General features: G+C 37.9%; 1 protein-coding gene and 1 pseudogene across 3 annotated transcripts in view; one reads left to right on the top strand and one right to left on the bottom strand.

The window, feature by feature from the left end:
• The window catches only part of LOC117421197 (serine/threonine-protein kinase DCLK2-like), an 89,528-nt gene that overhangs the window by 39,212 nt on the left and 33,480 nt on the right, over nucleotides 1-16,836 (bottom strand). The gene's annotated exons all lie outside the window — the stretch shown is intronic.
• LOC117421185 (small ribosomal subunit protein uS7-like) lies at nucleotides 567-16,227 on the top strand (annotated as a pseudogene).

Raw genomic sequence — 16,836 nt, 5'->3', positions numbered from 1 at the left:
TAATGAACACTAGCTGTGCCGCCTTCCATTTTATAAATCAATGAAGACGGGCTGCGACAATGTATGTTAGCGACTTTAGAAACACGATACCTGATGATGCTCCAGTTGGACAGGGCGCAAACCTAAATCAAAGGAATAGTGAGGTTCCAGCTAAAAAAAGTTTGAAAAACATTATATTAAAAAGATCACCTATGTACAGAACCAAAAAGCTACCTTCCCCTTGTTAAACAACAAGTCCATGACCATTAAAAACTGCAGCTTTGTATCATTCAAATCTAAGTAAACTGTTCAATGTTGAAAAAGCTAAATATTTGTGTTGTCAAGATGTATAGCCTGACTCTCTCCCTCCTGCTAGAGATTGTCTTAATCAAGCCCATTAAACCAGTTTCATTCACTTACTCAAGAATGACAAACTAGTCTTTTTTTTTTTTTAAATCCATACCAACTTTCAAACATACTACAGAAAATGAGGGTTTATATGATGGCAGGGACAGGAACTGAAGCTCCCATGGGGAATTGGACTGTGACAACATGATCAACACAACTTCCTGACAAACTGCAAACAGATGGGACCTCATACAGTATTTACATCCCATCCAAAGGATGAGACTGTCGATGCCACAGTGACCCCACGTGTGACAGTGGGTTGTGAGCAGATGGTAGGACCACCAGGTTATTGACTTGTTTTCTTCACAGTGATAACCAGGGATCCTAGTTTTCCACAATAAAAAAACGAAATTCTCAGACAAAAAGAAAAAAAAAAAAATCAAAATCTGTTATTCCGCAATTAAAATAAAAGGCTAAAATGGAGTCCCACCCTGTCCTCTCCACCTTCACATTATAAGATACACAAACAGTACTATTGAATTATAGTTAACACAGGTAGGTGTACATTGGTACACTTTTAAATTCTAAGGAAGTTACAAGCTCAACAGTGCCATCAATCAATCAATAATATAAACATTTATTTTACTTTAAAAGAATACAAATACTTCTGTGTAGTAATAATAAAAAACAAAAAATAGTATTAGTTTATCTCCGAGTTAGTCTTTGTCATCTGGCTGGCTATTGACCCAACCTTTAGGGGTGATTATTGTTTTCGGCATCTTTGAAACCACTTGTTCAATAGTAATAACGCACTGGATACTGAACTAAACTGCAGCTACATTTCAACATGAATGTGAGTGCGCCTCGTTCAACCTTGACCTCTGTTCACGAGAAGCAGTTTTATTGAACAAGTATGTTTACGTCAATTTAAAGCAAAATTGACTGTATTGATTATATATGATAAGTGTATTGGTTTGGTTATCAAATAAACAAAAAAAGTGTAAAAATTCTGCGTTTTCCGCAGCAAACAGATTCCTAGGATCCATGGTAATAACATAATCCTTGCTTTTGCAATTTGTGCATATCGCATTTATTATTCTATTCCTTCCACTCCTGGTCTTTGTTCCAAAACTGTTCTTAATTGTTTAATTGAACCAATTAAACTTGCATCCAGACTCCATTTTATCTGTTACATCTGCAGTGGAATGGCTTACAAGCAGTACAAGGGGCAAGGCAACACAAACAACCACAGACAGCCATCATCAGTTAAGACGAACAACATGCCACTCTGCAGATAACACAAGAGACATCCATCATTATGGTCCACTAGGTGTATGAGGTCTATTGCCATGCCAGTGTGTTGGAGGTCGTGTATATCTGGGCACTGCTAATGCAGGTCTAGTAGGAGACGGATGCATAATAGTGTACCAACATCACATTGTACTGCCCATCGCTTAAACAGTGCCCAACTTGCTAGAAATGTTGTGTAGTGGTTTTTATATAGATTGTATATATTATATATATATTTTTTTTGTTGCCCCTTTTTGTTATGTGGAATGTGATAAACGAGAACCAAAACGGTGAGTTTGTTTCCCCTTCGTTTTACAACGCCATTTCCACGTTTGTTTTATTTGAAGTGTTTAAAGTTAAATTTCAGTTTTCGTTTGCTTGTTCAGCTACAAAAAGGCACAAGTATACCTTCTTTATGAAAACGTGTCTATGGCCACTGTTTAATATGAAGAAATGGCAATGGCAAGGAATGAAAATAAATAAATAAAATATGATGTCAACTTTATGTACTATTTATTTTGGGAATAAACAAAACAACGTTTAACTTGAACTGCTATTTGGCATCCTTTGTTTTGTACTAATTCACTGGGGTAAAGTAAGACCTACACAACGCCTTTTTTACTCCTGTGATATTTTTCTACTTTAAAGTGTTACATATTGTAACGTCTTGATGTAAAATAAAGGCACAAAACACAGGGGCCACGCCCCCCTGCCACTATGAGGTCTCTGCCTTTGTTACGAGCAATATAATGGCTTCCATTACTTTTTGAAAACGAACAAATATTTAAATTATGAGCAAATATCTGAACATGAAAATCCTGTGTTCGTCCCAGCACTAATATATATATATATATAAAACCAGTCTACACTCAAATGGATAGTGTAGGCTATTTAACATATAACTTAAATAAAAATATATTGCAGCGACTTGCTAACTGGATAAGTGTCAACATGAAGGAGACGGACAAAATATCTCTGTAGCATCAAACTCCACTTTCTATTTTACAGAAACGCGCCTGTCAGCAGGTGTTCTGAGTAGCTCTGACCCGTGCTCCTTACACTATACATAAACATATTTACGGAAATGTGGACTGTAAAACAAACACACAATGCTGAAAACACTACTCTATTCAGAAGCCTTGAAGAGGGGAACCTCAGCATGGAGCTGGCCAAGAACGCTGCCTGTGGATGCAGTCTGCACATGTGTATCCCTTACTCATACTCCTGCTGAAAGCCCCTTCCAACTGCCCCCCTCTCACCACGCACCCTGCTCCTACCACACCTGTATGGCATAGTCAATAGCATGGAATGCAGATCATGGGTATCAAAGTATGCTTCCGATATCAATGAGAAATAAATAACAATACTTAAAATAAAGTCAGCTGTGTCCTTATACCTGAGTGTAGAATTACCGAGTGAGTGGCATGAACAGGAAAGGTCTTTGGAGAATGCAACTACAGGATATTTTACGGATTGAGCCCTTGGGCACTGCGGCACTTTGCCACTGTTGCTGAGGATAGGGCACTTAGCTAAATGCATGTAATGGAAACATTCTGCGCATTGCAAGCCTGTCACGCTTATCGCAAAACTTAGCCATTTTCATTCAAATTTGGCCTTCAGAGCAATTCAAATATTTTTGTGCTTAAGCATATGAAATTTGCACATATGCAGAAATCTGTATCTAATGTTTATCATTATCACATACATTAGCATGGCTAACAAGCTAAATATTTAAAGGGCCATCACAGATTCTATGGAATTCAAACAGATGTATCTGTGCTGTGCTGTTTGCTGGGAAGTGAGTTTATGATTTTTCTACTTCTGTTTCCATAATTTTGACAGGTGTCATACAAATATGAGTACATGTTACCTTTTCCAAGTAATTTACATTTTTTGACTTTCTTGTTTTCTGTTACCATCCGTTTTTTCTTTCTTTCTCAGTATTAGCCGTGATCCCGCCCTGGATAAGGGCGTCTGTTATAAGAATTATATATATATATTTTTAAAGATGGCAACAAAGAAGAAATAAGAGGTCAACGGTACCTCTGTTGACAAGCTACTTGCATATAAAGATTCTACACATTTTATGGTTTTAGTTTTATGCATTTATTTATTTTTACACGTTTTATGGTTTCTCTTGGTTTAAATTCAAACTATTTGCTAATATTGTACAATATAACCCAAAATAACATAAATGCATGTTGTACATGTTTGTATTATTACTATTACTATTAGTTTATTTAGCAGATGCCTTTATCCAAGGTGACTTACAGAGACTAGGGTGTGTGAACTATGCATCAGCTGCAGAGTCACTTACAACTACGTCTCACCCGAAAGACAGAGCACAAGGAGGTTAAGTGACTTGCTCAGAGTCACACAATGAGTCAGTGGCTGAGGTGGGACTTGAACCGGGGACCTCCTGTTTACAAGCCCTTTTCTTTAACCACTGGACCACACAGCCTCCTACATTTATTAAACAGTGAAGGAGACAGATTACCAAGTCAATTATTTTACCTCAAGTCCTTCAAATCCTCATCTATAAGCCCAACAAAGCTCAGTTTGTTAACTCGTGTCCCGCAAGGGGTTTCAGCCCTTCAAAGATGGAGCAATTTGATACTTTCATCCTGAAGCCTTTTTGTGGGGTCATTAAATCAGACAGTAAAGTAGGTAGACAGTAGCAGAGCTGCATACAGAAAGTCAGTTAAATTATGAGCACACCTAAGCAATTAGAAAGCGATATCTCTTCTACTTTAGAAGGAACATGCACTAAAAAAATCACTCAGGAATTTGAAAATTGGACAATTTTTCAATTTTAAGGCCCACAGCAACACAGAAATACTAAAGCGGTGGTACTTCTGTTGCATGGATTCTACAGAAGACCTACCTGGCTATCTGTACAGAAGCATTAGTAGGGCTACTGACATTCTAAATATCAATTTCAGACCCTCAAAATCACTCCAAAATGCAAGTTACAAAAGGTGGTGTATCTCAGCAAATCTTCATCACTGAGCTTAAATATTTGGCCTGGTTTCAAACCTGACGTATCTTCCACTACACAAAATATATGCAAAATCAAAATCTTGAGGCGTGGATTTTCCTGGATGTGACACAGAATGACCCTATATCCTTATTCTTATCCCTGATCCTTAATTAAGCGCTGCAATGTGCTGTCACCTGATTAGCTGTACGACTGTTTCACCCTCTTTTCCAAGGCCTTTCATGAATATGTAAATTCTTGTCTTTTTAACTCTTTAACATAGGTCAATCAGGATGAATCGTTTTAGTCTTCTTTGCATGTCGTTTCTCTTGTACTTATTGGGGTTGGGATATTATTCAGTGTATATTTCCACACATTGCATATTGACAAGTAAAAGTTACCAGATAGCTTGATATTGTCAACACAAGAGGAAATATAAGTTACATTTAATTTAACACCTTCATATATTAAAAAAAAAAAAAATATATATATATATATATATATATATATATATATATATATCCTAATAATTCTAGCTTCAAATTATATGATATTATTATATCCTTTTCACAGCTTGATTATGATTTTGACTTTTCTCTACAAGCCTCTCCATCTAGCTTTGATCTTGTATGGGGAGTCCTTGTTGTTTGCATTTTACAGTCTATGTCTTCCAAATATGACATTTCGGTTGCAGTCATTATATATTCCTGCACATCAGTAGGCTCCCATTCCATGGGGATGAGAAGTACGTGGATCCTATTTACTGACTGATTTTTCTGATATAAACTTTACTCACAGAGGAAAGCAGTCTACAGAACCTCTAGCATTACCTCTATTACAAATGGTTGCTAACAGGAATTAATAATTGTTATAAGTGGGCTTTCTAAAAAACATGAACTGTATTATACCAAAAATAAATCCTGTATGTTAATAATGAACAACAATAGCTGTTTAAATGTTACAAATTTAAGTGTTTAAAAAAATAAATGAACAAGCAACTCAAAAACAGGTGATTAGAGGAACTGAAAAGAATAAATTACCGTTTTGTAAGGAGTAAACCCTTATTAGCCAGTTTTGGGCTGCCCCTTCCTGCAGCAGAAGACACACTGAATACAAATGAAGCGGGGCCTCACTGCACGATCATGTAACAAGATGCTTAGAAGAAACTGGGTTGCCATAGTAACGGGCCTGCATAGAACACTCTTCACCCGCTTGCGGCACACAGCTCCATGGAATAAAACTTGAATTTGACAGTCAAAACAAAACCTATTTCAATACCTGTTTGCACATAGTCATCAAGGATTTATATTTTTACACACAATAATTATTAAATAGTCATCAAGGAAGTTTAATTTTACACACAGTAAATCATGAGTTTTTGTGCATTTGAATGGTTGTAGATTAGTATACTATAGAAGAGTATACAAACCTTACCCAGTATGAACAATGTTGACACTGCAAGGTATTGTACTGTAGCAATCTATTGTAAATTACTGACTATAAGGAATCAAGCAGAAACTATAGCTATCCCAGCAATGACAACAAATCAGGGAAACATACAAATGCTTTTTTCTGCTTGTAATTGTTTTGATCAATCTTGTAAATCGGGTAACATTTTGACCTGAATTGAACCTGAATAGTTTTTCTTAGTTAAAATACTATGAATTACCTGCATATGTGATCGCAAGCTCTGCACGTTTTAATTCCTTTCAGAAGCGTAATTTTTCTAAAACACTTCAGAAAAAAAATACCAAACTGGGTGTATGCACTAGCTTCATTATATTATTATTTGTTTGTATCCTCTTGGAGTTCTAATATTCAAATTCAATGTGGTGCTTTCAAAAATCGAGCACACGGCAGACACCTGCATTCAGCATTCCATTTCCACCAAAAAGTTTGAAGAGTTTAATGCAGTTGGTCATCTTCTTCATAGAGGACTGAAAGCATAGCTATTGTTCAGGTCATGGGAGGTGGCTGAGCAAGTGCGGAAAGCTTCCACCCTGAGCTGTGCCTGCCTATAGCCAGCTCCATAAACACTACTGTATTTTTTTTTCACGCAATACATACAGTAGCACAGATTTAGCAAAGATCAATTGTCAGTTTCAGCTGGATGTGCGGACAAAGCAATTATAACGCATGATATGTTCAGTATTCTTTTTAACTGTATCTTTGTGACCAACAGGTCAAAATGTACATCCCAGTGGGTCTTATACTTGTATGCATTATTTTAATCATTCAATTAATTATCTTGTAATAATACAAATAACACTGTAGTTATTCTACTCCTGTTATGCAGCAGGAGAATATGATTCATAAGCATGTCTAGGGTTTTATTTTTTATACAGAAATTGTTTTCATACATTATTGTATCAGGAGATCCCTGCAGACTGTCAGACTTCATTTAACATGGAAGACACACGCCTCATTCTCGTCAAAAGAAGGCCATACTCCCGCCTCCAGCTCACTGCAGGTCTCTGGCTTGCTTGTCATTTACTGCAATCAGATGGCTTACTCAGCTTTTTAAAGGGCTAGGACAGCTCTTTAGCTAAACAACTTTTAGAAAGGTGACACCGTACAAAAAAAATACATATCTATATATATATATAAAAACCCAGCTTAAACACAGGGTTTAGGAATACAATCTTGTCCTTTACTGCCCTTCAAATTCAAATTTCACTAGCTTTCTAAGTTTGGTAACTACTTTCTGAATACATTTTCCGCAGCAATTAAATTAAAAGAGAAGCACATGGCCAGCGGTTTAAATGTAGTTAAGGAAACAGTAAAAATGCTTATATTTACTCAGAAAGCCCTAAGTTTTGTAAAATTGAATTTAAAAGGACGTGGAATTATGTATTATATGAGTTTTGCCAAAAAAACATGAGCTCTTTTCACCCAAACGTTCCAAGTCGGATGCTGAAACAATTCAAGGAACTTCAACCCCATCCTCCAAACAACTCCTAGGATGCGTTTATCTTAAAGGTGAAAAATCCTTTCACTTACAAGCTCCAGTTACCTGGAACAAATTCCCTCCAGAGATTTGAACGTTGCTGCATGAGGCAGCTTTGAATGAAAAGAGTTGCTGCTCACATTAAACGACCCTTTTACTTTGTTCATTAAAGCCTCTTCTCAGATCAATGGAGCTGAAGGAAGGTTTATCTTTTTTTGGAGCCATTCCTACAGCATTTCCCTACTTGAAACAACCCGTTTAATGTTTTTTTCGTTTTTTATTTATATTGTAAAATTGAACATTATTATGGTTATGTGTTATTGATAAAGTACTGTAAATAAATATACAATATACTAAAACATTGTAAATGACAAATGATTTAACAGTAATTGACAAAGAACTATAGTAATACTTTTTGTCTCTGAGAATGATCCCACCATAATTATTTTTAATTAACCTTTCAACTTCAGAAAAGTCTGTAATAAAAGGATACTACACACATCTGTTTCATAGCTGTAGAACAGTATTAACAGTTGCTACTCTGCAATAAAATTACCACCAGGGATTAATTCTGTATATTGTGGGTCTGATGATGCCTATTAACACAAAACTATCGGGGTAAAAACTGCAGCATGTACAGTATAATGCATGTTGCTGCTGTGACTCCTCAATTAATAAATACAAATACAAAGCTTATTCTAGATACTTTTTTTCAAACTCCTTTTGTTAAGGTAGTTTCAGCATACAAGGACAAACAAATGTCTCCCCATGGCAGAAATACCTTTTCATATTGTCAATTAGCTGAAGCATTAAATTTAAGGGATTGCAGTCTGTCCTGGCACTGTGCCTCCAGCTGACTAATGTCTGGTGCAGTCTGCAGCACTACAACATCCTTGGTACAGCTCTGCTCTATGTGAGTAAGTGAAAAAAAAAACAGTTAAGCGTCCCGACAAAGGCAGACAATTAATACACTGTATGAGACAGCATTAGACTTATCAGGTGGTGTGACAAGTGCAGTACCATTTTAATGAGACTTCAGTGGTGTGAACGTTATTAGAAGAAAAAAAAAAAAGGTGTGTCTAAAACTGTGTGGTATATTTCTTTATAAGAGCTTGTGACAGAAAGACAATGATTCTTGGGAGTAAATCTCCCTCCCAATCCGTGAGGGCGCTAAGTAACGGGAACAGAGTACCCTGGACTGTTTGGCCTGACACTTCATTCCCATGGTTAAAAGGAAGTCGGTCATCTAGAAAGGGGGCGGAGCTTCAGTGCACTAACTCATCGACCCGGAAAGGAAATGATGTGGCAGCCGCGGATTGGAGGAGCCAAGGGGTCATGTGTGACGGTATAAATAGGGGACAAAACTACGTAATCTGTTCCTTCATTTTGGTTAGAGAACAACCTGGAAAGACCTGTGATTTGTGTGGAAAAAAGTATTGCAAGTGTTTGTTAATTAAACAACATTGCACCTGGATTATAATTGTCTGTCTGTTTCTAATTACTATATGATGTAACCTACAGAATAGCAATGATCTATGTTCTCTGTGAGAAGGGGTTAACAACAAGAGATCATTTTATAAAGGCAACATTTTTGTTGTGAAAGGTAGTCTAGCCAGAACTGCACTAGGAGGATGCTGAACAGTGTACAGTAGATGTTTTATTGCTTGTTTAAGCATTTAAAGTGCTATTAGACATAATCTGGACTATCTGTGCGTGCCTTTAACTAAATTACAAATCAACCTGTCCCTGGACTCTGGCTTGGTTCCTGCTGCCCTTAAGCTTGCCCGAGTTACACCGGTACTCAACAAACCCTCCCTCGACCCGGCCGACTTATCTAATTTCCGTCCCACCTCCAATCTCCCGTTTCTCTCAAAAACTCTCGAAAGGGCTGTAGCTAGTCAGTTGATGAAACATCTCACGGACAACAATCTGCTTGAATCTCTGCAGTCTGGTTTCCGGCCGCATCACAGTACTGAAACTGCTCTGCTGCGGATTGTGCATGCTCTCCTGCTCACCTCATCCGCCAACACAACCTCATGTTTCACGCCTATGCTGACAACACCCAGCTCTACTTAAAACTCGACCCTGGAAGCCCCTCTGCCATGGTCCAGCTCTCGGCTTGCATTCAAGACATCGAGGCCTGGATGTCTACCAATTTACTTCAGCTGAACACCAGCAAATTTGAACTCCTAGAGGATCTAAAACTCAACTTAAGAATCTAAATATAGCTGTCCTGAACCTCGGAAACTGTCTGCTGCTGCCTTCCCCCACAGTACGAAGCCTTGGTGTACTTCTCGACAGCAACCTCTTCTTTGATGCCCACATCTCCTCTGTGGTGAAATCTTCCTTCTACCATCTCTGAAACATCTCCAAAGTCCGTCCCTACCTTTCCCTCCCAGATGCAGAGATACTTTGTCATGCATTTGTCTCCTCTCGACTCCTGCAACTCTCTATATGGTGGTCTCCCGGCACGCACCATAAACCGACTGCAGCTAGTCCAGAATGCCGCTGCCAGGATCCTTACCAGAACTAAAAAACGTGATCACATCACCCCCCGTCTTGCCCAGCTGCACTGGCTACCTGTAAAGTTCAGGATTATTTTCAAAACTCTCCTGCTCACCTACAATGCCCTTCATCACACAGGTCCCGAGTACCACTTCAACCTGCTGACCCGCTATGTCCCTGCCCGCAAGCTGAGGTCCTCCGACTCTGGCCTGCTTGTTATCCCCAAGCAAAGGTGCACCACACTTGGAGAACGCTTATTTAGCTTCATGGCTCAGACTCTCTCCCAGCTTTGGTGCGTGATGTTCCTACCGTTGCTCACTTTAAATCAACTGTCAAGACCCACCTGTTATCTCTTGCTTTCCCTGCTCTTTAAACCTGATATCTGCTATTAGCTGCTGTGTTGCTGCTACTACTTCATGTATTATGTTACTATCATGTATTATGCACTTTCCACTGTATTTAATGTATTATGTATTGTTTTTTTAGAGAATACGGGCGACTGTCGCAAAGCATTTTAAGAATGGGTATACAGTCATTCCAGAACGAAAATCAGCCTCTTTTTGATGACATCATCAGCATTATTAATGTTCCCTGGTTGGTGTCGGTAGCTGTTGCAAAAAGAAAAACGGAATCCTCAGACAGTACTACTGAAACCCGAGTCTGCAGCTGCCAGTCACGGGCAGTTTGCAAAACCTGATTCCGATGCCCCTATCATGTCTGCCAAAAATTCAGGACATGTCATAATTTAGAAAAAAAAAAGTCTTTAAATAAATACTTTGCATTTTCGTTTTGTTTGGCAACGCTGGTAAACACATTTCTGTATGCACACATAAAATTTCCATTCTTAACCGCAGAACTAATAAATAAAAAGCACTGTAGGAGGACGTTTGAATAATGCTGTAATTCTAGTAATAATAATAATAATAATAATAATAAAAATTTTGAAAACTTTAAATGTTAATCTTACAAATTCTCAACTATTATTATTATTAGTATTATTATTATTAGTATTATTATTATTATTCCCTGCTTAAAGCAGGGAATCAATCAGGGGTGAGTGTTTATGTTTATGAATCTGTGAAAGTTTCACGTTGTTATGCACACTGTACTCAAAATGGATCGTTTTGTGGTCTGCGAAAAAAAGACTCCGGCTCGATCAGTGTTTTTTGCAATACCAAGCAAGCCCAAATTTCCCATCGACTGCATCAGCAGCACTGGTATACTGTATATTGTAACACTGCATGAAAATAAACAGGTTCACACAGGCAGTATTCGTCCAAACTGTTTATTGTGAACACAGGTAAAATAAATAAAAAGAAAAGGACCGCTGTCAGCCGTGGATCACGGCAAAGAAATAATAATAATAATAAAATAACTGTCTATTCTCAGTCTCTCACTTGCTCTCCTCTACACAACGCTGTTTCAAAATGATTATGCCAGTGAATATGTTCTTGTGTGAGTATATATTTATACGAAACATTTTCCTTCATATAAAGCTACAGATTTTTTTTTTTTAAATAGTGTTAATCACGGTTATGTCAAACTGTATAACAGAGCAAGTGAAGTAATAAAATATCTCTTTAAAAAATATATAGTCTGCCGAGGCTGTCGTTAGTTTAGACTTGACTGTAGAAAGCGTTCAATAACTCCTAGTTATCAACAGCATTTTGCTGTCGTTCACTCTTATGAATAGCAGGTTGACGGTCAGGACTGGTGAAAACTTTATGCTAATGAGCTAATCGTTAACCTCTCTCAATTCGTTAAAAACATGCCATCAGAATTCTCTTATGAATAGCAACTGCCGTTAAATAGGCAGCTATGGAAGAAATCCCATCATGTACTCCTCTTTTCTCCTTTCGACAGTTGTTAACTCTTTATGAATAGGCCCCTCAGTCTTTAATAGCAACCACTGATGACCACCTCCCCTCTTCCTACTCCCCTATCTCTGAACCATGTCCTTTCCCCCATGTTCTCTCACCATCCATTTTTGTTCCTTTAGATACTGTATGGATATTAGATATTGCCTCAAAGATTAAGGCAATGCATATTCCTCAAAACTCAACAACCCTTACATTTTTCTGTTCTTTATCAAGTAACACTAATGAAACCCTGGGTTGTAACTCATTGTACCATCTGCATTGAAGAGGTTAGTGGAGCACTAAATACAACCCTGGAAACAGGATGATGCAGCTTGTGTGACTATCCTATAAAGAATAAATGCAATTAAAAAAAATTATATATAATGCTACCACCCGGGCACTAAAGTATGGCTAGAGAAAATGAGTAGCTACACGGCACTCTTGAAAGTGACATCCCAATTGCTTTAATAATACAAGGAGCCTACTGTTATAACGTCTTTTGTCTTAGTTTAGCAGTAATAATTATGGGTAAGGGAAGCCCTGAAGTGTTCTACTGAAACCCTAGAGCTGCTGTATTTATCCTGCGGACAGGGGAGTAACTACCATGCCTGTCATCAGTTGATCAGCAGAAAGCTGGCAATAAGCCCAGCATGCAGCAGAATTTTATTAGGACACTGAAAGGGTGAACTAAAAGAATCAGGGGGGGGGTGCTCAATGCTACTAGCAGAACAAGATCCCCTCTGTGAATTTAAACCAAAAAAGGAAAACGTGAAAGAATAAAAAAGCTTGAGAATACCAAAATGGCTTTGCCCTTAGTCTAAGAATATTAAATCAGATAATGGTGATTCATTTAAAACCTGGGATCATTTGAAATCCAGGTGAACAATTATCCACCAAACAGCAGCAATAAAAAGTGTATTTATTTATTTATTTTTGCAGTTCAGGATCCATTTTAAAATTAAAATCTATTATTTTGCAAGTAATCATTAATCAAATAAATTAGGTGTGTATTGTTTTTCAGTATTAGCCAAAGCTGATGCAGTAAAATCAGTATATCAAACAATCAAATAATGCTACAGACAAAACGCATGCATAAAAACAGTCATTCAAGCTAGTTTTTATATTTAATTTCCTTGCCATGCATTTTGAATGTCAGTAGAATGTCTGAAATCAAGTATGAATATAGCACGATAATCTTGAACGAATGCTTTTTGAATCTGAATCATTTTGACCTGGGCGATGCGGCCATTTCTCTGTTTCCCCTTCATGAATCAGGGCCCTCGGGTCATAAAAAATGCTTCAGGGGAACCAGATTCCGCAATATAGAAATGGCAGGCTAGGGTGTTTTTTTAAGGAGTCAGTGTTGGATTCAACTAGCATCCACAGCGCACTTTACCTTAAACTGAAAAAAGGTTTCCAGTACAGAGTAATGGGTTCCTTATGAGCCTAAAGCACAATACTGAAGTCAGTGCCTGTCTACATTACATGCTGACTGAGGTCCCTTGTAATAATAGGGATTCAATTCTGACAGCATCAGTGATTTGGTGATTATCTTAACTGTTCCTTTCTTAATTAGTGTGGTCTGTAAGGCAAACATGGTAGTGTACATTATGTCATTGAAAACGGAGATGTTTTTAATGGTTAAAAGCTAATTATTTATTTGTCATGGCATTATAAAAAGTTGGAAGAATGGCGGCATTACAGTCAAGCAAAAGAGATGGTGAACCTATATTTTACATTTGTACAAAAACTATTAGTACATTTGAAGCATCTCCTGGTTCAAGTTCTGTTTGACGAGGTATTGATCAGAATGTGTTGTCTTACCAAAGACAAGGTCGGCTTCCAACAATGTTTTAGTACAGATTAACAGCAAAACTTATATTTAAAAGACATGAGTGATCAGCACAAATGAAGTGATCACTCGAATGAAATCTTTGTTCTTTTCTTGCTCTCATTCATGGTTTGATTGAATTAAAGTGCAGTGCTATAATTTATTATTATTATTATTATTATTATTATTATTTATTTCTTAGCAGACGCCCTTATCCAGGGCGACTTACAATTGTTACAAGATATCAAATTATTTTTTACATTCAATTACATTATTTTTTTTACATACAATTACCCATTTATACAGCTGGGTTTTTACTGGAGCAATCTGGGTAAAGTACCTTGCTCAAGGGTACAGCAGCAGTGTCCTCCACGGGGATTGAACCCACGACCCTCCAGTCAAGAGTCCAGAGCCCTAACCACTACTCCACACTGCTGCCCCCAATTTATTTGTCTTAAATCTCAAAAACTAAGCAAAGAGCAGCAGGAATCTACTAAAACCCTCTGCCACATGTGATTTGTCTATGGTCCAATTACATTTTCTTTCCAAAAAGCAGCCCTGAAAACAATTTATTTCCCAAACACTCTCAAAAAGGCTGTGGTCCTCTGTTCTTGCATGTTATTCATACGGTCCATTAAGAAATGAAGAGATACACTAGTGGTATCTTGAAAAATTATGTACTTTTTTTTAGTTCAGGGCAACATCTGAAACCAAACTTATTAACACTATACAGTCAAACTCCAGTACAGCATCCTTTCTTCGTACCTTAATCTCTCCGATTTCCTTCGTGCGGGTGAATACAGTGCTTTGTTTAAAAAAGATGGAGAAGTCCACACAATCATTAAAACTCATTGAGCTTATGTTTAAAAGAAAGAAAGATAGATACAGAACAGGACCTTTTGAATAAGGGGTTCCTGGTCCCACAGTTCTCTGTTGTGGCCCTCACACCACCATTCAGTATAGAACTACTGTAGATGCTTGTACTAAAGTGGAAGGCAACACATCAAAGTGTTAGGTCTTGATCATCTAGAAGAGAAACAGCACACAGACATACTCAATATGGGAGTCATATTAGTTCAGTTCAAGGTCACCGTCACATATTGCCTGAATTTTTTTTTTTTTACAAATAGAGCAAATGATGAAAACAAAATATGAAGAGATAAGCTTATTCCTGCCGAGATGAATTCTCATTGTAATTTTACAGTATCTAAGATCCATATATTGCACATGTGTTCAAATACTGCAGAGTGATAGATATCATTGTATTCATTTAAAAATACAGTATTAATAATTTAGCTTTAGTCTTTTGTTCTTATAGAAAACATCAAACTAAAAAAGAAACAAAAAAACAGACATGAGCTGAAATCCATTCAATGGGGAGGTTGAAAAGAGAAAATATAACATAAAACTGACAGCTTTTATCATTCCATCCTTTAATGAAATTATACAACAGCAGCTGAGTGGAAACATTAATTTCTACCACTGACATCTCAGTTCACGGGGCACCAAATTATGCAGGCCTTAAGCGCGACAGTGACAAATGAGCAGCAAACACTGAATCATTGACGACATAAGCCTCTGGGGTTTGAAGACAAAGACCACAGAACTATACAATACTGAAATGGTGCACCTATGAACCCCCCCCCCCCCAATCCCATTTAAAAGATAAGCTACTGTACTACCAGCTGGTTGCTCCCATTCGTAAATTCAAGAACCAGCTGGTTGCTCCCATTCGTTATTTAAGAACTACAAATCACATAATGTAAAAAGTGTCATCTGCCATGAATATTGGATGATAAAACTACACATAAATAACGCAGGACTGTTAAGTATAGTAAGAAAGTGGTACTATCTTAACGGATTGTTACAGAACACCCGGCAAAGTGCACAAGAAACACATTATGTTTTCTTTTCTCTGTCTCGTGTTGTTTATATTGGAGCGTTCTACTTTTAAAATTTCCATCAAACATCATGGGTTATAATTCAACATTTACTTGGTGGAGTTCTCCAAGAGAAAAAAATCTAAGGATCACAGTGTATCCAGGGAACAGTATGGTCACCTGCAACCATACTGTTCCCTCACAGAGTAGCACAGCGGCAAGAAGCTGCTGACCTGCCGCATCGTGAAGCACGCCTTCAAGATCATCCACCTTCTCACCGGACAGAACTCCCTGCAGGCTCTGCTGAATGTCATCTTTAACAGCGGACCCCGTGAGGACGCGGCCAGTATTGGACGGGCCGGGACAGTGAGGAGGCTGTGGACGTGTCCCCCCTGCATAGAGTCAACCAGGCTATCTGGCTGCTGTGCACCAGTGCCAGGGAAGCTGCATTCAGAAACATCAGGACCATTGCAGAGTGTCTGGCTGACGAGCTGATGAATGCTGCTAAGGGTTCATCCAACTCCAACGCCATCAAAAGGAAGGATGACCTGGAACGTGTGGCCAAGTCCAACTGTTAAAGCAGCTCTGTGTGTTTGCCTGTTGTGGGTGTACGATGTTGTACAATAAAAAAAGTAGTAGTAGTAGTAGTCGTAGTGGTAGTAGTAGTAGTAGTAATAAGAGTAATTCTCTGAAGTACAGCAGCTTCACAGCATTTTTCAAGCCCATCTCTCGGTCTGCAGGAGCTATGGTGCTGAATACCGACTGCTATACAAATACATTTTGCCACTCCTTTAGGCGTGGGGACCAAGAGCTTTCATTTTATACTTGCGGCTACTGGCTAAACCAACAGCCTCCAAATCAAACAGACATTTTTATTATAGCTGCTGAGCTTTTGATTTGTTAAGTCAGCAGGCACACTGGCAAGAAAAACAGGGCCCCAATGAATTGATCTTGTTCAATATGGTTGAACATCTTTTCCACCACAAACCTAATCCAGTCTTTGTTTACAGGGAGTATCTGTGCAGAAATAACTAACACTATGACACGGTAATGAATAGAAAAATAACATATTGTGCAGACTGAAAACGAAATTAAGCACTGTGCATAGCCATGGGCGAAGCAGTTATTATAAAACAGCAAAATCTTTGACTTTTCTGTGGTTAATCTCATATTTTGGAAGCATTTACATGTACACCATAGGTTGCATTTCTATTCAAATT

This window comes from Acipenser ruthenus, chromosome 1, assembly GCF_902713425.1.
Source record: "Acipenser ruthenus chromosome 1, fAciRut3.2 maternal haplotype, whole genome shotgun sequence".
Taxonomy (NCBI): Eukaryota; Metazoa; Chordata; class Actinopteri; order Acipenseriformes; family Acipenseridae; genus Acipenser; species Acipenser ruthenus.
The sequence above is the reverse complement of the archived record's forward strand: the minus strand, read 5'-3'. Positions and strand labels throughout refer to the sequence as shown.